We start from the raw sequence: 21,464 nt of genomic DNA, 5'->3' as shown, positions 1-21,464 counted from the left end.
CCTTTGCACTGAAATGAATGGAGTGGAAAAACACAACAAGGTCACTTATGCACTTAATCATGTAGGTTACATAAATTCAAACCAGTAGGCAGTGAGATGAATAGCATAGTTTTGGGTGGAAGGCGAATTGCAGTGGAACAGTCACAGTGTCACATGCTATGGATCCAGGGTGGAACAGAAAAAAAGCTTGGAGTGGAATGCCCATCCTGGGCTTCCATTTAAGAGTAAGTATCTGGATGATGGCATGGCTGGTTGGAAGGAAGAAACCTTGAAGAGGAGCACCTTGAAACTAAAGATACATTGCAATGTCTCATTGTCGGTTCCAATTGCATGATATTGCCCTACCTTTTTAAATTAAAAAGAAAGAGAGGCTAATACCAGTTTTAGCGTAGTTCACTGTCGGAGTGATTCAATATACTAGTATTGTGTTGATGGAAGGGGCAAAATGTTAGGAATAGAGGCAAAAGTTACAAAAGCATCGTCACAATGCATTTTACAGCTAACTAACTTGCCTCTCTAAAGAAATTTGCACTTCCCCCAAATATTCGCCAGTTTGAGTGTTGGTTTTAATAATCACACAATAAATGGAAGGTCGGCAAATTGCCTGTGAGATAAGGGGGAGGGGGCATAGGACTTGCAAATGAAAAGAGAAAATTATTTTTATCGTGTGAGTGGAAAAGGGTGTTACATGTGCTATTTATAGAGACTTAATAGGATAACTGAGAAATGTTGTTCTGCCTTGTCTTTCTACTCTGCTCCTGAAATAGGAAGAATGAACCTCAGCCGAACAATGCGGCAGCTGCTAACCCTTAGATGTTCATGCAAGAACATTGATTTGGTGCCTATTGGGATGGTTGGAAATGGAGACTGCAATCTTCATATTACCATGCAAAACCCCCAAAACATAGAAATTCGGCAGGTGCCTTCTGTTTCAACTTATAAACCCCTTCTGAAAAATTGTCTATTCAGTCAGGTAATTAAGAATGCATCATTTCATAATATCTGATTTCCAATTATGACTTTCTTACATGGTTTTTATTGTGAGGTTTTATGTGTAGCTGTCATGAACCTCTTTGATACACACTGTGGTAGATGGACCAATGGACTGACTGAGTCCTATGCTTTGGAGAAGTCCACAGAACATTTCCAAGATAGTATGAGGCAAGCTGGGGAGAGGTTTAATTTTTTTTAAAAAAAGAAATATATAAAAGGTATTGAGAAAGTGGTAGGTTTATAGTTTGATGGAATCCAATGATACTATTCTGTCTAGCCAATCACCTACCATGTATTCTCAACTTTTCATTCTTTTGCATTAGAATACAAGATTTACTTGAAACAGGTGTTTTTTCCCCTACTAGCAAGGGTTGGTGAGAGTACATACATGGATTATTAAGCAGCATTGCCATAGCCTTCAACACTCCTCAGATGAAAATAGGAGTATTTCTCACTCTGCCCCACAACTGGTCCTCCTCAACCCCCCATTTTTGTGTGTCCCCATGCCCCTCCCCACAGAGAATTTCCTGTCAGAAGAAAGTTGAGTGTCACCGCTGCTACACCCATGGGACCCAGCACACATACCCTCCACTGCCCTGAGAAAATTCCTTAATCCCAATTTTCTTCTTTGGTAGATTTACAAAAAGAAAAGCACACACCAATAAATAAATTTTAGAAAGGGGCAAAATTATATGTGGATCCACAAAGTATTTTTTTAAATAAAAAAGACTCCTTGTGCCCTGCTCCCCCTTTCTTCCCACCCAGGGTGGCCTTGCCCAGAGCCGTCTTTCCTATTGGGCTCACTGGCGTGTTGCGCCAGGGTGCTGGCCCCTCAGGGGCGCCCCAGCGAGTGGGGGAGCTGCACAGCTTTGCCAGCGGCCTCCCCTTTCCCTGCATGCCTGCCAGCTGTGCCCCATCAACCATATGGCTGGCAGGTGTGCAGCTTGCCTCCTAAGCCTCCGTGGGAGGAGAGCGATCCCTGCAGAGGCTTAGGATGGAAGCTGTGCCTCACAAACTATATGGCTGGCAGGTGTGAAGCTTGTCTCCCAAGCCTTAGTGGGAGGAAAGCGATCCCTGCAGAGGCTTAGGATGGAAGCTGTGCCTCACAAACTATATGGCTGGCAGGTGTGCAGCTTGCCTCCTAAGCCTCCGTGGGAGGAAAGCGATCCCTGCAGAGGCTTAGGATGGAAGCTGTGCCTCACAAACTATATGGCTGGCAGGTGTGAAGCTTGCCTCCCAAGCCTTAGTAGGAGGAAAGCGATCCTCGCAGAGGCTTAGGAAAAGGTCAACAACACTGGGAAGGGGGGGAGGCGCCGGAGGGATCTTTGCACCACTGCGCCGGATATGCTTAAGACGGCCCTGGCCTTGCCTGCCCCTTAGAGCCAGTGCATCATGTGGGGCTGGGCCTTGGCAGCGGCAGCCTCTTCTCCTCCCCAGCCCCCCCCAAGGGAGGAGGCTCCCTCACAGCCTCTGCAGCTGCCATCGTCATCGCTTGGGAAAAGCGCTGGCTCATCCTCTTCCCCAAGCTTGGCACTGGCGGCACTGGCGGGGAAACTAGGGACATTCCGGGATCAAATCATTTTCCAAATTCCAGTGTTGCTTCAAAATTAGTTTATTTGATGCAGATGGATTATTATTATTATTATTATTATTATTATTATTATTATTATTATTAAAAATCACTTTGCCAAACATTAACATTGTTGTTGCGGTCCAACACATTCTAACCACCTTTTCTCGTCACTTTCTTCTTTCCCTTCATTGCTGTTTCATAGGTTATAACAACCCATGATATTCTACTTATGGCTACCCATGATGTCACTGCATAGAATCGTGACATTATTGGCAGTGAAGGCAAGCAAGGCCCAGGGGCAGTGAGGGCATAGAAAAGAGCATCGAGAAGCGGCAGCAGGCAGAGTAATAAAAGGGTGCTGAGCAGCGCCAAAGCAATGCTAACATTTTAAAAATGAACGTGCTAAACTGCTGAGAAGTGAACGATCCTTCCAGCTTGCGATCATGAATATGACGCAGTGAGTAGTTTTAGCTCAGCGCTAATTTTCACTTAGCTGTAATCCAGCCTGAGCCCTCAGGATAGAGTAGCAAGTAAATCTTAACTAACTAAAACTATCATTGGCTGCGAACCTATGCACTTTGTGGAACAAGCCGCTTCTTGCCAGCTAATTAAAATGAGCCTAAAATGAGCCTCAATTGCTAAATCATATCAAAGTTCAACTCTCAGCGGAGTGTTAATTAAACTTCGCTAAACTTAAGAAGATAGCTGGATAGGTTGGCTCTATATCCGGTAGACAGATTTCGGAAGACCTTAGTTCATCTACCCACGCATCAAGAAGTTGCACTACTCTGTGCTTTGCCCTTCAATTTTTTAGAAGCTTTCTTCCCCTGAGAAAGTGGCCTTTGTTTTTCTGCCTCATTTGCACGGTGATTTAGATTTTATTTTTATTTTTTTTTAAAAGGATGGGTGCAGGGTTCAGCTTTCATTAGCGGTATGAGATGGCCAAGGGTTTTGTGTGTGTGTTATTTTCCATTATTTTCGCCAGCTCTCTGCAGCCTCCACAGCTGGTTGGAGGTATGGTTTGAAGATGTAGGAATATAATCAGCCCTGGGTCTCATCAGTGCTCAGATGGGAAACTGCTTGGGATGGGAACCGATCAGTGCTCAGATGGGAACTGCAGGTCTTTATTTATCAGATTTCCTCCAAGGAGCTCAAGGTGGTTTCCCTGCCTCTCCATTTGATCCCTGCAGCAACCCTGTGAGGTAAGGTAAAGGTAAAGGGACCCCTGACCATTAGGTCCAGTCGTGACCGACTCTGGGGTTGCGGTGCTCATCTCGCTTTATTGGCCGAGGGAGCCGGCGTACAGCTTCTGGATCGTGTGGCCAGCATGACTAAGCTGCTTCTGGCGAACCAGAGCAGCGCATGGAAACGCCGTTTACCTTCCCACCGGAGCGGTACCTATTTATCTACTTGCACTTTGACGCGCTTTCGAACTGCTAGGTTGGCAGGAGCAGGGACCGAGCAACAGGAGCTCACCCCGTCGTGGGGGTTCGAACCGCCGACCTTCTGATCGGCAAGCCCTAGGCTCTGTGGTTTAGACCACAGCGCCACCCGCGTCCCTACCCTGTGAGGTAGGTTCAGCTAAAAGACAGTGACTGGTCCAAAATCACCCAGTGAGCTTCAGGGAGGAATGGGGATCTGAACGTTGGTCTCCCAGGTCCAGCGCTCTAACCACTACACCACATTGGATCCCATGATGGGAAAAAAGGTTGACCATAAATGGAAGAAAATAAATTAAAATAAAATAAAACAAACCCCTGGAGGAGTTAGAATCATAGAATTGGAAAGGACCCTGAGGATAATCTAATCCAGGGGTCAGCAGCGTTTTCTGAGGCCGGTCCGGTCCACTCCCCGGCAGACCTCTCAGTGCACACATGCTATTTCTGTCACTCTTCCGACCTGGAAGTCAGTCTCCGTGGTGAGAAAAAAATATATGGCAAGATATATATATATATAGTGGTACCTAAGGTTACAAACTTAATTCGTTCCAGAGGTCCGTTCTTAACCTGAGGCACGCTTTTGCTAATGGGGCCTCCTGCTGCTGCCAGTGCACAATTTCCATTCTCATCCTGGGGCAAAGTTCGCAACCCAGAGCAATTACTTCCGGGTTAGCGGACTTTGTAGCCCAAAGCGTTTGTAACCTGTGGTACCACTGCATATATAATGGGGATTGAACCTGCAACCTTGGCATTATCAACACCATGCTCTTACCAGCGGAGCTATCCAGTAGGTTATGTCTCATGATATCATTCTCTAAGCTTTAACTGAGGGATGGGAAGCCAGGGAAACTTCTTTTTTTTAAAGTGAAGTCCTTTGTTTTAAAAACAAAAAGGTTACCACTGTGATTTCTTTAAAAGCAAAGAAGACTTTACTAATCGACAGCTGTTGGGTACATGGCAAGCAACCTCTACAGGCAACCTTAGCTGAGGAGGTGACAGGACTTTTCATTAAGTGGGACCATCAAGGATGTAGATAGATGATTTGTAGAATGAAAATGAGGGCACTCAGAAACACCCCTCTGCCACCACAGGAGTAAGGCCAGTGCAACAAAAAACCTGGCACACCACCCAAGAGAAATCATCCAAATTTTTTGTTTCCCTTTGCAAATTTTAGAATTTAATTTCTTTCTTTTTTCATTCATTGATAGATAATGGTTTGATAGAAGAAGAAAAATGTGGGGTGGTTTTTTTTGGCGCAGCATTACTAAGATGACTAGATTCAAATCTTCAAGCGCAGCAGAGTTCTGAAGACCTAAAATTAGCATTCAGCCTTAATGCACATAGTTATCTGAAGCAATGCAATGTTTTGCTTTTTAGCATACATTTTGAAATATGTTTGGCATAAATACAGATATTGAATAATCTACCAGGATTTTCTAGGCTTTCCTTTCACTGTGGGTCATATTCCTCATCGAATGGATGAGGAATACTATGCCGTCGGGTGGGGGAGTGGAATTAGACATCTTTATGCAATCCTACTCAGAACTAAACCCTATTGAATTCAGTGGGACTTACACCCAGGTAAAGTGGCGCTAGGACTACAACCTGAACACGTTAAAAGTTTGAAATCTTCATATGCTTACATCATGCAAAGATAGCAAGTGACCTTTTCCTCCAAATATGTACCCTGCGTAGCCACTGATGGCTAGAAGGTGCTTGCTTACATGAACGTTGATGGCTGGTGGCTAACAGCTAATTAGATAATAATAATAATATAATAATAATTTATTATTTGTACCCCGCCCATCTGGTTGGGTCTCCCCAGCCACTCTGGGCAGCTTCCAACAAAAATTAAAAATACATTAAAATGTCACACATTAAAAACTTCCCTGAACAGGGCTGCCTTCAGATGTCTTCTAAATGTTAGGTAGTTGTTTATCTCTTTGACATCTGATGGGAGGGTGTTCCACAGGGCGGGCGCCACTACCGAGAAGGTCCTCTGCCTGGTTCCCTGTAGCTTTGCTTCTTGCAGTGAGGGAACCGCCAGAAGGCCCTCGACGCTGGACCTCATGCTAAGATGAAAGCTGAAGCACAAAACTTTGGGCGCTATTCAGCTAGGTTTTACTCAGGAGTAGACCCAATGAAGTGGATGAACATGACAGAATTAGGACAATTACTTTCAGTGAGACAATTACTTTCAGTGAGTTGAGTACCACCCTTTGAGTTATTTGAATGTGATGAGTGAAGGGGAAAGAGGTAGGACTTTTGCAGCTGGAAGAGACTTTTTGTGCTTGCAGGGTGCGTGTGTGATACAGGCATAGTGTCTATCTTTGAAGAAACGGAGGCATTTCAAAAGTCTAGGTATTTATGCAGCCACTTTCCCCCCAATGTTGCACTTGCGTATTTTAAAGTAAACAGAAACTGCAAAGCACAACAGTTCTCTGATACTCTGTCCTCCCACGGAGCTCCCCACCAGGTTGGGATGACACATCACACAGCAATATGCTGAGGCCTTCTTTCCTCTCATCACCAATAGCATTTAGTCCTTCTTCATTGCATGTGATGTTTCTTTGCCAGGCAATTATATTGAATGGCAATGGGAGACAAGGTAAGATTTAGGAAGCTGTCTTCTAAAAGTCAGACGATCAGTCCGCCTGGTTCAATATTATCTACCCTAGCCAGCAGTGTACGCATGGACTGCACCTTTCCAGGGCTTCAGACAATCCTCCTATCTGCTGGGGATTGAACTTGGGATGTCCTGCACTGCCATTGAGCTACAGTTCTTCTCCAGCACTTGGATCAAGGTGGGGAAATGTGATGAGCAAGAGAACAGAGAACTTTTCAGGAAGATGCCATTTTCGGGTGGCTGCCTACGGTCAAGAGCAATGGATAGTATTACCTTGGAACTTCTTAACACACAAAGAAGTGGAGGGGAGCCATGAAAGCATGATGCTACAAGTTGCGGCAGGAGGGTTACTCCAGATGATCCCCTGAGTCCCTTCCAGTTCTTGGGATCATGTACCTGTGGGGGGTAGAATGCATAAGAGCAAGGTTGGCTAGGAAATGGCTTGGATGAACACCACAATTGGTTAAGCACCATGATTAGCATAACCAAAGAAGTTGCTCTGTGCCATAGAGCAACTGGGTGGGCCTTTCCGCCACCCCACCTAGCTGCTAGGTAGGAGAACTATAGCCAGAGAAGTGTGTGAAAGCTAGAGACATGCTTGTTTTGTGCTAGATCCAAAGCTGCAGCTAATGGAGAAGCAAAGTTTTCAGGGTGTTAAATGCTGTGAGCCCCACCATCTTATACTCAGCTTGTATATACAGTCGTACTTTGGTTTTTGAACAGCTTAGTTCTCGAACTTTTTGCCTCCCAAATGCAGCAAACCTAGAAGTGAGAGTTCCGGTTTGTGAACTATTTTTGAAAGCCGAATGTCTGACAGGGCTTCCGATTGGCCGCAGGAGCTTCCTGCAGCCATTCAGAAGCTGTGCTTTGGTTTCTGAACGTTTTGGAAGTTGAATGGACTTCCAGAATGGATTCCGTTCGGCTTCCGGGGTATGATTGCATGTGTAAACAAAACCACACATCTTAAAGACACACCTCAGTCTCTGCTGACCTTCATTCCAAGGAAGCCAAACCTGGAACCCCAGGAATCTCTCCCAACTCAGAGATTAGGGTGACATGTAACAATATGTTGGTTTGGCCAACAGAAAAACAAGCAGATATAGAAAGGTTTTGCCCCGCACCAGGGGTCTGAGTAGTTATTCCCCTCACCCAGGACCATGCCTTTCACTTCCCAATATCTCTCCCTGTTTTTATCGCCATCATTTGTGGCAATATGCCACCTTTAATCAAAGTTAAGCTGATTTCAGCATGCACACTATTTTCTGTGGCTCATTAAGTTCCTCCCATTTGAAATGCTCTTCATTTATATGTGAATCATGTAAAACTACACTGAGCACAATTGCTATTTCCATGGTATCCGGATTCCCCACATCCCCAAACAGCATAAGCTATGGTCACGATCATTTTCTTTTTCTTCCTTCCTCTGGGTTATCGGGACCACCAGGAGGCCCTTTAGAAAAGGAGGAGAGGGAGTTTATTTATTTTTAACAGTTGGAAAACCAGTTGGCATGTTTTGCTACACACACACACACACACACACACACACACTGGCAGAAAGACCCCTGCAAACAAAAAAAGGCATCAAGGAAACAGGGAGCAGTCGGGCTATAGAAATTGCTATCAGTTCATTTGCCAATGAATTTAAAACAGCTTCTCTGTATATTTAAAGCAATGTAAATCACGCAGCATCAGGTCACTCTCTTGACTCAAATTCCCCAAGAAAGCCACTTGTGAACATAAACCGCTTTCTTACAATTTAAGGTGTGTCATGACATACAACTACTTCTTCCCCTTAGGAGGCAGAATGGGGGCCAACAGAAAGCATCTCGGAACTGCTAGCCAATCAAAAATGGATACCAACGGCTGCTATTGTGCAGGAGAGAGAGGGTGGGGTGAGGGGGGGGGGACATATCCCTAACATACTGCAGAGTTGAAGGACCCACTCTGAAAAATGATGCAAGAAAGGAACCCAGCGTTCAATGTTTGCCTCACTTTCTTCCAGCATTGAAACCAGGCAATGGAGACACAATGAAACTATTTCATTGGCATATAGTCAAGGCTGTGCATATCAGATATGAAAACCGGAACCTGCAAAGAATAATATGATTGGGGGTTTTTTTTTGTATTTTTTAAAAAATTCTATTGGAATGCAAATGCTATAGGCAAACCAAAGCTCAGCTCAGGTGGGCCACTCTCCCCTTGATTGCATGAGCTGCACATGGTAAAATATTGCATGGGGGCGGGGATTGCATGCAGAATTTTTATGTTGTGTACTCCAGCTAAGAACATGTAAACCTCCCTGAGACCTTCAGGTATAGGGCAGTATATAAATTCAATAATTAATAAGAAGAAGAACATAAAAGCAGTCCTGCTGACTCAGACCTAAGTTCTTTTTTTAAAAATATAATTTTTATTAACAAACCAATCAAATCACATTAATTCCAAATTACAGAGCCAATTTTTTAAATTTTTGTTGGGGGTACCCATGCTTCGAGCTCAGAAAGGGATCTAATCCAATCATCTCTATTGCTGCTGCTTTGACGTTCACAGTTCTGTCCAAATAATAGTCACATTTCTATCCATTCTTCTCTTTCTTGTTTTCCTTATCTTCTTGTTGTTATCGTATATTTTTCCTTTCTTTGTGACCTCTGATAGTCTCCACAAGCGAGTTGAAAACAAACGTATTATAGTCCTGTGTGGATTATTTCATTTCTCCAAGAGCCATATTCAAACAGACAGACGCCATTTCCACACTTCCGTACAAAACAATATTAACGTCTGCCCATAAATCTTCGCAGGCCTGTCACTCCTTCCTCGATCTTCTTAGGGGGTTCTGCCAGGTCATACTCAGTCCAATATGATAACGAAGCCGTTGGCCTCCTCCCCCTCGATCGTAAATCTTGCAACAAAGCCTGCCTCTAACGAGTCTCTTTTTATAAACTGCGTCATTCCAAAAGCCTTTCATTCCTTTCCATGTCTTTGGTTTGTAATTCATTTCCACACAGTTCTTAATCATCCCGCTTACAATCAATTGTTACAATGGTTCTTCTGGGGGGGGGGAATTGTTAGGTAATCACATAAGAAAAAAAAGAACCCCCCCTTTCCGTCCCATTCCAACATACCAACAGCTTTGATGTGTCTTCTTCTTGATATATTTTTCTGTTAAATCCAGCCCGTCGCTCAACTTCACAGAGGTCACTTCACATTGCAGTCTTAACTCCCGTTCTTCACTCAAAACATGTGCATTTGCTGCTCTTTAATTGTTTATTTTGAGCTGCTGCAGCCAGGCTTGCTATCAGAGACAGCGTCAGGGAGAGCCATAAACCCACACAAGGGCTGTGCGCCTAGTGCCCTCACCTCCTGCATCTTTCAAACTCGGGGGTGATTTATCGGCAACCGCAGGTGAAGGCAGTGTTTCCCCATTCCCTGGGGTAACAAAGGGAGGCTGCATACTCCCATATCAGCCTGTTAATTACCTCGTGTGAGCCAGAGAGATGGTATTGTCGGCCATCTTCCAATGCGCCCCTAGCGGCCCCCCTCGACTCAGACCTAAGTTCTATTGAGTCTAGCATTCTGTTCCCTGCAGTGACCAACCAGATGCCTATGGGAAGCTCACAAGCAGGACCTGAGTATGAAAGCCCTCTCCTGTTGTTGCTCCCCAGGGAAATATTCAGAGACACACTGGGTGTTCTGGAGGTAACATCACCACCACCACCACCATTCATTACCTGCCCTTCTCCCAAAGGTCCCATGGAGGGTTGCAACGTTAGAACACAGTATTTAAAAATCAATTTAAAGCAAGTCACAATCACAAATATAAGGTGGGTCCTAAAAATATACACCTCAAGTGTCAAGGGGGTAAAGAGATACACATCTTCAGAAGAATACTGAAGACATAAGGAAGCTACCAGATGTGGGGAGGGTGCTCCATTACTTAGGGCCTGCCACAGAGAATTTCATCTCCAAGGCAGCCAGCCCCCTGAGTCTCTGAGGGTGAAGGAACTACCAAAATGAGCCCCTCTGCTGTAGGGAAGGGGGTGGTTTTCATGGCAAGTAGCAACTGATAGCATCGTTCTCCATCAATTTGTCCAACACCCTTTTGAAACCATCTAACTTGACAGGAAGTGAGAGCTGGACCATAAAGAAGGCTGATCGCTGAAGAATTGATGCTTTTGAATTATGGTGCTGGAGGAGACTCTTGAGAGTCCCATGGACTGCAAGAAGATCAAACCCATCCATTCTTAAGGAAATCAGCCCTGAGTGCTCACTGGAAGGACAGATCGTGAAGCTGAGGCTCCAATACTTTGGCCACCTTATGAGAAGAGAAGACTCCCTGGAAAAGACCCTGATGTTGGGAAAGATGGAGGGCACAAGGAGAAGGGGATGACAGAGGATGAGATGGTTGGACAGTGTTCTCGAAGCTACCAGCACGAGTTTGATCAAACTGCAGGAGGCAGTGGAAGACAGGAGTGCCTGGCGTGCTCTGGTCCATGGGGTCACAAAGAGTCGGACACGACTAAATGACTAAACAACAACAAACTTGACAGCCATGGCTACCTACATCTTGCAATAGTGAAAACCATAGTTTATGTGTGATGTGAAGTAGCATTTAATTTTGCCTGCTCTGAATCTCCCACTGGCTATTGGATGACCTTGAGTTCTACCAATTGAATTTGAAACCCCCAATTTCTTCTCTCCACTTTTTCTACAATCTGCATGATACAATCAAACTTAGGCACTTTTCTGTCCCATTGATTTAAGCACATGCTTTAAACTCTCTTAGTGAAATCAATGGAACTTAGCATTGTTTTAGTTTTGTCTAAATCCTGCTTGTAATATTCACTATAGACCTGACAATGGTGTAACCTTCATTCATCCATGACCACATCAGAGAAACTGCCTCATTTCTCTTGATCCCCATTTTCTGCCCTGCCGTGGAACTTGTGTGTGTTTACCAAAGAATGGAGACAGAGCTGGGTTACCAGTTCTTGTGTTCCCAGAGATTCTGAATCCAGTGTTGTTATGCTTCTTGTTTACATCAGGTTTTGGTTCAACTGGTGCAACCAAAAAAAGAGTCTCATTTGAAGGTCTACTATTGCCTCCCCCATTCCACCTTTAGACTGTGAACCAATGCAGACACAAGGGTTTCATTTTCCATCCACTCAACCTCATCTTGCTGGATGAAGTGTTCCAGAGCTTGCAGATTATTTTGTGATATTTTGAATGGGCTACCAACCATGCTGTAGCTATCAACTCTGCATTACAAAGATGTCTGCAAACAAAACATGAAGACTGGCAATATCAACTCCACCATGTGGGAATCCCTTACAGATGACTGCAGGGCCTGGAGACAGACAATCCAGAGGAGGAATGATCACTGGGAGGAGGGCAGAGAGAAGAAATGTCATGCTGCATCTGCAGTAGCACAACTGAACGCCTTCATCTGCCCCAACTGCAACAAAGCATGTCTCCTCGCATTGGTCTCTGCAGCTACAGCAGGCACTGCAACTCTCCAGCAGTTTGACTTCACCTTCAAAGGCACGCTCCTCCATTGTCTCCCAAGACAGACAGATGCCAGCAATATATCAGCTAAGGATGTGTGGATCTCCACTAGCCATGATGGCTATGCACTGCCTCTACAACTGCACACAGCAGTGCTTCTGAATACCAGTTGCTGGAAACCACAGGAGGTGAGATTCCTCTTGTGCTAGGGTCCTGCATCTGAGTGGCCACAGTGAAAATAGAATTGTGGACTAGATGAGCCATTGGCCTGATTCAGCAGGCTCTTCTTACATTCTTAAGGATCTGTTAGGCTCCCCACTCTCAGTTTCTCATTTGCTGAATTCTTCACATTTTTAAATCAGTCTGAGAATTTTCCCCCAATAAAAAATCATCAGTGCTACATTGTGTGTGTAGGTGTGTGTGTGTGTGTGTGTGTGTGTGTGTGTGTGTGTGTGTGCAATTTCCACCCGTATATTCATTTTTATGTATATTTGACCCCAATATTTTTGCACACATTTCTTGGCTGCAAATTGGAGAAGTGCAAATTTTGAAGCATAAGTTGTCTTTCGATTCATCTACTGTGTGAATCAGATAACTTGCTTTGAATGTGAACTGATTCAAATTTCTCCACCATCCCTACTCCAAGCACACTCTTCTAGTCTGTTTCATACTGCTGTTTTCCTATGAGAAAAAGCAACATGCATTAAAATGAAGGAAGGGGAGCTGCAAGTGCTAAAGCCCTTGTATTACTGGAAGTCTCTGCACGTGGATGAAAAGCTCAAAATATGCATATTATTTGCCTGGATGCTAAATGCTTCAGCTACAAAAAGTTCTGCCATTTTATTAGTATTCAGCAGTTGAGCTAAACAACGCTCTGCAAGTCTTTAAGGGCTGCCAGGGGCTAGTTCACTTTGGAAAGTCTTGCTTTGCTTTGCTTTTTTAAATAATTTCAACAGATGAGTCTTCTTGCTAAAAAGGGTTGGCGATTCTTTTTCACTAATAATAATAGCAATAATAGCAATAATAATAATACATTGGGCAGAAATGTAATAATAATACATTAGGCAGAAATGTTGGCTGCAGACAAAGAGATGGAAAGGGAAATTTGACAGTTTGTGAATATTAGGCACTTTCTTGATCTAACACTCAATAATTGTACATTGAGGGGAAATGACTGATGCACACATACTGTATACTATTGATAGCAGGTTGTATCCCATGCTAGTCGTACTCTGAGCAGGCCCATTTTAATTAATAGTCATGACAAATTTGGCCTATTAATTTCAATGGGTCTAGTCATGCAGAACTTAATTGGGGATGACACAATGCTATGACACAATGGAGTGGATCCAAAGGAGTATGGCTCCTTTGGATCAGGGAAGGGAAACAAACGCACTGATTGTTGTAAACTACTCTGGAAACCAAGCTTTATGTGGAATGGTTGAGGGCAGAGGCAGTTTTAGGCTAGCATGACCGGTGCTTTTGCACTGGGTGCTGAACTGCAGGGAGCGTCACAACAATGCTGTAGAACAGAGGTGGTGGTGGTGGGGTACATTTTAGCATTGCACAGGGTGCCGCTGAAATCTGAGAGCCCAAATTCTGCTACTGCTTGAGGGAGTTGGGTATGTTGAGCCTGCAGAAGAGAGCACTGAGAGGTGATATTGATAGCCATCTTCAAATATCTGAAGGGCTGTCACATGGAAGGTGGAGCAAGCTGTAATATATGTGAGTGCCTGCACTTGAAAGCTTCTGCTGTCATTGATAGCATTTCAAATTTCCCAGCTGAGGCGGTTGTGCCATTTTGCTTCACATTAGGACCTAGAGTCAAGTATTGTAGGAGGCGGGGATACAAAGGGAACCAATTGTCTTGGACCCAAAGTTCTGGAGAGAGATATCAGAAGAGATGCCCATAGTCAGAGTTTGTGCCTCTCAGTCCAACATCCAGATAGTGAACTGGTCTGAGAACCTCCTATTGGGGGTCCTCCTGGGCTGCCTGTAGACATGAACTACACCAATGGACCCTTTGGGGTCCTATGTGGGAAGATGCTTTATATTGAGTCAAAACATTGGTCAATCTAGGTCAGTGCTTTCTACACTGACTAGCAAAAGCTCTCCAGAATTTCAGACAAGGAGTCTTTCGCAGGTCCACCTGGAGATGCCATGGACTGACCTGTGACCTTCTGCATGCAAAGTAGATGTTCTATCACTGTGCTATGACACCCTCCTACTGGAAGACTGCCCAGGTTTCAGAAATGATCTCCTGGCAAAATTATGCTTCAGGCAGGCCTGCAACTATGTCCAGTTTCCAAATAAAAACAGAATGGCTGTAGTTCTCTACTCATTTGCCATGTACCTGCGTATTATCACTGGTGACGGCAACTGCTTCGGCTGCATCAGGGTTAAGAGAAGGTTGTGTAACTTGGGTTTCTTTACAGCCTAACAGAAAAACCTGAAAAAAGCATCTCTATAAATAAAATCTTTTCCAATTTACTAAGCAGCACAGCATATTTCATTTCACAGAAAATGTGCCAAACTTATCAGGTAACTAATTTGTAAACACATATAGATGTAGGGCAAATTACAAAGGGAAGAAGTATGAAGCCCAATGGAATTCTGTTTTTATAATTTAAAAAAATACCTAGCAACACAGGGATATAGAAAGCCAACCTGTATACCAAGTCAGACCACTGATCCACCAAACTCCAGAACACAGAAGAAAGGTTTTTCTACAGTGGTTCCCCTAATTATGGAACTCAGTTCTGCATTATGTCAGGCCAGCTCCCTCTTCAGTCTTTTTAAAATGGGCCTTAAAATTTCACCTCTTTACCTTGGTTTTTAGGGATTAATTTAGGATGCTGGATGTTATGCTGCTGATTTAAATGAATTACTTTGTATTGCATTGTATTATGTCTGTCTGTCTCTCCTTATCTACCTGTCTTAGGGGTAATGTAAGTTGAGCGGTTAATGTTCATAACAACCAGCCATTTATCAGTTCACATAGGAAATCTGCTGATGAAGATGGAATCTTCCACATTTCCTGGTCATTATATGTACTCTCCAAAGGAATCTGCATTGCTTGACCACATTTTATATATTCTCTGGCTAATATGCATAATCCCCAACCAGCCTCAGTGGAATGTGCATATCTCAACATTCCCTAGTCATTATGCATAACCCCCACCTCTTTCTTTCACTCTAGCTTTAGATGTTTTATTGATATGTGCTTATTTGATTGTAAAACTGCTTTGAGAGGGAGTTTTGTTGACAAGAAGCAATACGTAAGCCCAATCAGGTAAGGTAAAGGTAAAGGTACCCCTGCCTGTTCGGGCCAGTCTTGCCAGACTCTAGGGTTGTGCGCTCATCTCACTCTATAGGCCGGGAGCCAGCGTTGTCCGCAGACACTTCCGGGTCACGTGGCCAGCGTGACAAGCTGCATCTGGCGAGCCAGCGCAGCACACGGAACGCCGTTTACCTTCCCGCTGGTAAGCAGTCCCTATTTATCTACTTGCACCCGGGGGTGCTTTCGAACTGCTAGGTTGGCAGGCGCTGGGACCAAACGACGGGAGCGCACCCCGCCGCGGGGATTCGAATCGCCGACCATGCGATCGGCAAGTCCTAGGCGCTGAGGTTTTACCCACAGCGCCACCCGCGTCCCTTAAGCCCAATCAACCAATGAGCAAACTAGCTAGCAAGCAATAAGCAAGCACCCAGCAGCCAATCACACATGGTCAGTGAGGAGATTGCTTTTGCCTTGGTGGGTCCCGGGCTACACAGGCCTCTTCTCAGATCATCAATGACAATAATCTCTTTTAGCATTAAAACCCAAGTGATGTGATGGTCAGAAAATTGCAGTTAGGACAAAGACACCTATTCAAATTCTTGCTCAGACACACAAACCCTGCCTACATGACCTTGGGCCATCTAACCTACAGTGTTACTTTGAAGATAAAAGGAGGAAGGAGAAATCTACTACATACTGCCCCAAACTCTTTGGAATGAAGGTTCATACAGATATATGTATGCTAGCAGTGTAAGTGGGATCAGGACTGCTGCTTCAGTGCTCATCTGTACTACAAACTGGAACAAGAAATCAGATTAGTTTGATTGTCCTGAAAATGTCCCCACACCCCCCAATTAAATCAACATCAACCATGGAGATGCTGGTTTTCTAAGGGTTGTTGTGACTCTTATGTGGTAGGAGGCCCTTTCTGAAGTCTCTTGTTTGGGATGAATGCCGGTGAAACCAGTTTGCCCCACTTTACACACATGGCATCTTGGCACATCTCATTATCAGCTCATATTTACAAAGTAAACTACATACATAAATGTGTTCAGGATGGAGATCTAACGAGCAATATTTGCTTAGACAACATTACCATCTGTCCAGTGATATTAGCCACTAATCACTTTGGCTTGGGGAAGTAATATTCTCCTTGAAGTGCAAGCCAAACTGGGGAAAGTGCTGAATTTCACCTTTGGCAGATATACTTAACTAAAGTTGATTGTCAATCAGGGAAGATTCAGGGCGGGACATTATAAGCCACATAGAAGAACCAGAGTCATTCTGTGCTGCTTTTTTTCTTCCTGGTAATGCTATTCCTGCTCTTTAACAGGGTTGAATTTGCTTCCTTCTCTCTCTCATAGGGAAAGGGTGTTGGGGAATCACATGGGCAGGAATGCTTAATGGGAGGGGAGCAATCTGGATGTCATTGAATCCTGCTCCACCCATCCACCTTCTTTTGCAGCACCCAGCCTCGCTCCCACTACAATGTGGGCTTTTCCAGGGGCTAAGAATTATTATTTTTGGGAGGCGGGGTGGGGTGGGGGAAGAGACCCGATTGGCTTTTGAGGTGTTCCCTTTTCACTTGCTCCACACTGTAGGATTCTTTGATTCATATGCACATCAACACCCACCGCAAAACAATTTAGGGCCCAAATCATCATCTTCATCACCATTACAGTACATCTGAAGGCAGCCCTGTTTAGGGAAGTTTTTAATGTGTGACATTTTAATGTATTTTTAATCTTTGTTGGAAGCCGCCCAGAGTGGCTGGGGAAACCCAGCCAGATGGGCGGGGTACAAATAAATAATACTACTAATAATTACATAACCTTCTGCTTCTTACAAAAATAATATACATCAACAATATTATCACTATGTTCCAGGCAATGATGGAGTTTGAAAATCTTTGGTAATATGGCACCCTGAGCAAGGTCAAAAGTTGGTGACCCCAAATGGATCTTCTCTGTTATAGGTTGTCTCAATTTTGCACCCCCTCGGCTTGGTGTGGTTGGGGGGGGGCACCCACCTGCATCGCCCTAAATCCACATTGTTCCAAGAGAGAAAGTGGAGGTTTAGTCAAGGGTATCTAGAACATTTTTTTGAACACACAGTTCCTACTTGTGCCACCTATTCTCATGCATGTTTATGGGAAATAAGTCCTTCTGAGTCTAGTGGAGTTGAGTCACAAGTAAACACACAGAGGAATTTATGAACTACAACACCTATCATCTCTGACTATAGGCTATGCTGGCAAGGGATGATGGGAGCTGTAGTTCAAACCACGTGGAAGGCCACAGGTTCTTCATCCTTGCCCTTCATCTTCCCATGCACAATGTGGAAAGCCAACTTCTTGAAAAACCAGGTAATTTCATCTAACTGATAGTGAATAGTCATGTAGCTAAGAAAGTTAAAAATTCAGCAAGGCTAGAAACTTGCAACTCGAGACGAGAGAAATGTGATGAGATGAAAGGAGCTGGCAGCTTGGGAACGAGAAAGGAACCAAGGTTTGTGTTACCCAAAAGTAAGCAGAATTGTTAAGGCCCTTAGGAACAAATTAGGATCATAGAACACAGAGGGTAAGTTTGGGATTGATTCCTCTTAAAAAAAGAAGAAGCAAACTTCAAGCATCTTACTCAAGAGCCATCCTCTGAAGCCAATGGGATTACTTTAAAGGAAAGGTGGTGTTGGGGCTGCAACCTTTGAGGTTAATGTTTCAAAGCACTTCCCCAAGTGATTTAGAAATCTCCCTGAACACTATTGATGCAAAGCTGTATTTTATTGTAAAGTTGTAAAAGGGAACAGTTGCTGGGAAAGAATTTATAGTAAATTGAAATGTGTCCTTCTACCCTTTGCTTGTTCTTTTGTTAGCTGTATACTGAAAGTTTTGAAACAGTCTGCTTGATGCAGAGAATGCATTGATCGTGTATTTATGGCACAAAATTATTTTTGCTAGACGCCAACTCAATCTAGTCCCTGATTTAGGCTGACCCAGGAAACATTTGCTCCAGCTTCAATCCAGTCTAGAATCTATTTGTGGGATCAGGTTAATATTTAATTACAGGTGTTTAAACCCTAAATAAACATATGGTCGGGCGGGGGAAGAAGGATATGAAATAACTCCTTATCCCAACCACAACCCCACCATGAATGAGAGCAAGAAGATTCAATCCTGTGCTTTGAAAGCACATTTCCTGCAGTGAAGGCACTTGTGAAGAAGCATGCTACATTCCCCAAGACTGAATTCTCCCCAGATCTCTCTGGGCAGAGGAACTCAACATAGGGCAATATGGATACCACCAAATTGGCCCAATTAGGCGGTGGGGCAGAGTCAGCCCAGAGATTGTACATTGCATGCTTCTGAACAAGAAATAGAAACAAAGATATGTTTCTGGGAATCCATGCATTATGATTAGAGAATGTGCATATTGCCCAGAGCATGTACAGAATGCTGTCAGAATATGCACATTACTCAAGGACTGCTGGAGATTATGCATAATGGTCAGAGAATGTACAAAATTCAGCTGAGATATGCACATTTCACAAAGTGTGTTGGAGCTTATGTATATTGACCAGGAAATATATATAATTCTCTCTTCATGTAAGAATTATGTGCACATTATCCAAGAGGCCTGTTGAATGTGCATAATGAGCAGTTAAGCACATAAACTGCTTAACTTTCATTGCATCTCTCTCTCTCTCTCTCTCTCTCTCTCTCTCTCTCTCTCTCTCTGAAATGATTTTTATTAATTTACAACGAAAACAAAAACACATATTAATTTCACATCTAATTTTCACAAATTACTCCTTTTTTGGACTTCCTTCAGCTTTTCCGCAAATTGTCCATAGTCATTATTTAAATTACGCATTCCTTAGGTTTATATTGACATTATTTATATCTTTCTTTTCTATTCCCTTTAGACAATACTTCTCAATTTTTCACAGTGCTTCTTTAAATCCCTCTAGCGTTATCTGTCCCTCACTTATACTTTCCAGATATTCCACAAATTTCCCCCAGTCCTCGATGAACTTTTGGTCTCTTAAATATCTAATCTTCCCTGTCAATTTGTCCAACTCCGCATAGTCTAACAGCTTTATTCTCCATTCTTCCATCATCGGTATTTCCTGTTGTTTCCATTTTTGGGCCAGTAACACTCTTGCCGCTGTCACTGCATATTGAAGAAATTTACAGTCCTTTCTTTTTATCTCATTTCCTAATATTCCTAACAGAAAGACCTCTGGTTTCTTTATAAACGTATATTTTAAAATCTTATTCAGTTCATTATATATCCTTTCCCAGAAGTCTTTCACTTTCTTACATTCCCACCACATATGGTAAAAAGAACCTTCTTTATCTGCATCTCTCTCTCTCTCATCTATCATCTATCTATCATCTATAAAAACACACACACACACACACACACACACACATGTATAGTGTATGATAACAAAAAGTTCTCTGGACTGCATACAATAAGTGAGTGTGAAAACAATTCAAATGTAAAATACAACATTAAGCCAAAAATGCAGCAAGAAAATAAAACCCACAAGAACCCAAAAGTTAAAATATAGATTTGAAAACCTATAGAACCAGACTACATGAATTATTTCATGTAGTCTGTGAAACAAAAAGGCTTCACCTGATACCAGGTGAACCTCTCTGGGAAGCTTATTCCATAACCAGAGTACCACTATTAAAAAGTCCTCTCCTCGGTGGTTACCCACCTCACTTCATTCAGCAGTAAAACTTAGAGCAGGATGCCCAAAGAAGATGTTAAGGTTCAGGTAAGCAAATGTGGGAGAAGGCATTCTTTCAGGTAGCCCAATCCCAATTCATTGGGGACTTTAGCAGTTAAAACTAACTAGCACTTTAAATCAAACCTGGAAACAGGCTAGGGGCCAGTGCAGCTGACAAAACACTCTATTCCACAGCTACAGTTTCTGAATCATTTTTAAAAGCCATGTATATTACAATAAGGGACGCGGGTGGTGCTGTGGGTTAAACCACAGAGCCTAGGACTTGCTGATCAGAAGGTCAGTGGTTTGAATCCCCACGACATGGTGAGCTCCCGTTGCTTAGTCCCTGCTCCTGCCAACCTAGCAGTTCGAAAGCATGTCAAGTGCAAGTAGATAAGTAGGTACCGCTCCTGTGGGAAGGTAAATGGCGTTTCCGTGTGCTGCTCTGGTTCGCCAGAAGCTACTTAGTCATGCTGGCCACATGACCCGGAAGCTGTACGCCGGCTCCCATGGGCAATAAAGCGAGATGAGAGCCGCAATCCCAGAGTCGGTCATGACTGGACCTAATGGTCAGGGGTCCCTTTACCTTTACTATATTATAATAGTCTAAATAAGTTGTTACTGAATTATGGGTAATTGTGGTCACAGCTAGCATATTAGCCTAAGCTGATAAAAGGTGCTTCAGGCCTGCAGAGGTCACTTGAACCTTTAATGGTAGTTGTGGATCAATAAGCACCTCAAGACTGTGAGCATGATCATTTAGGGGAAATGAAACCCTAGCATTTAGGGGAAGTGCTGAACATCTGTTTCCTAGCACAATTCCAAAGAACTGTCCTTTACACCCAGGCCTAGACAGCCTCTGCCTTGTAGGGCTAACTACTAAGTTCCTCTTTGTAAGTCTTGCTCAGAGTACCCTCATTTTCGGAGGCACAATAGGTAGCAATGAAGAGTTAGTCTTTTCAGATTTTGCACCTCATCTTTGGAATTCCTTCCCTTATTCATTCACCAAATGTGTTTGCTGATGGTTGCTTAGCAGACATGTAAAGATCTTACGATATTGGATCTATGAATTCTGTCATTCTGTGTTTTGTTTGTTTTATCTACCTGCCTGCTGCATTTGTATCCTGCTTTTCCCCTAAGTTGCTCAAAGTGTTGTACAAGGTTCTCCTCTCACCTCCATTTTTATCTTCACAACAGTCCCACGAGGCTGAGAGATAGCCCAAGATGATTCTGTGAGTTTATGGCTGAGTGGAGTCTACTACCTTCATCTCTGCCACCTTAGTCCAATACTCTAACCATTGCATTGCACTGTTT

Source organism: Podarcis raffonei, chromosome 6 (genome assembly GCF_027172205.1).
Source record: "Podarcis raffonei isolate rPodRaf1 chromosome 6, rPodRaf1.pri, whole genome shotgun sequence".
In the NCBI taxonomy this organism is placed as follows: domain Eukaryota; kingdom Metazoa; phylum Chordata; class Lepidosauria; order Squamata; family Lacertidae; genus Podarcis; species Podarcis raffonei.
The sequence above is the reverse complement of the archived record's forward strand: the minus strand, read 5'-3'. Positions refer to the sequence as shown.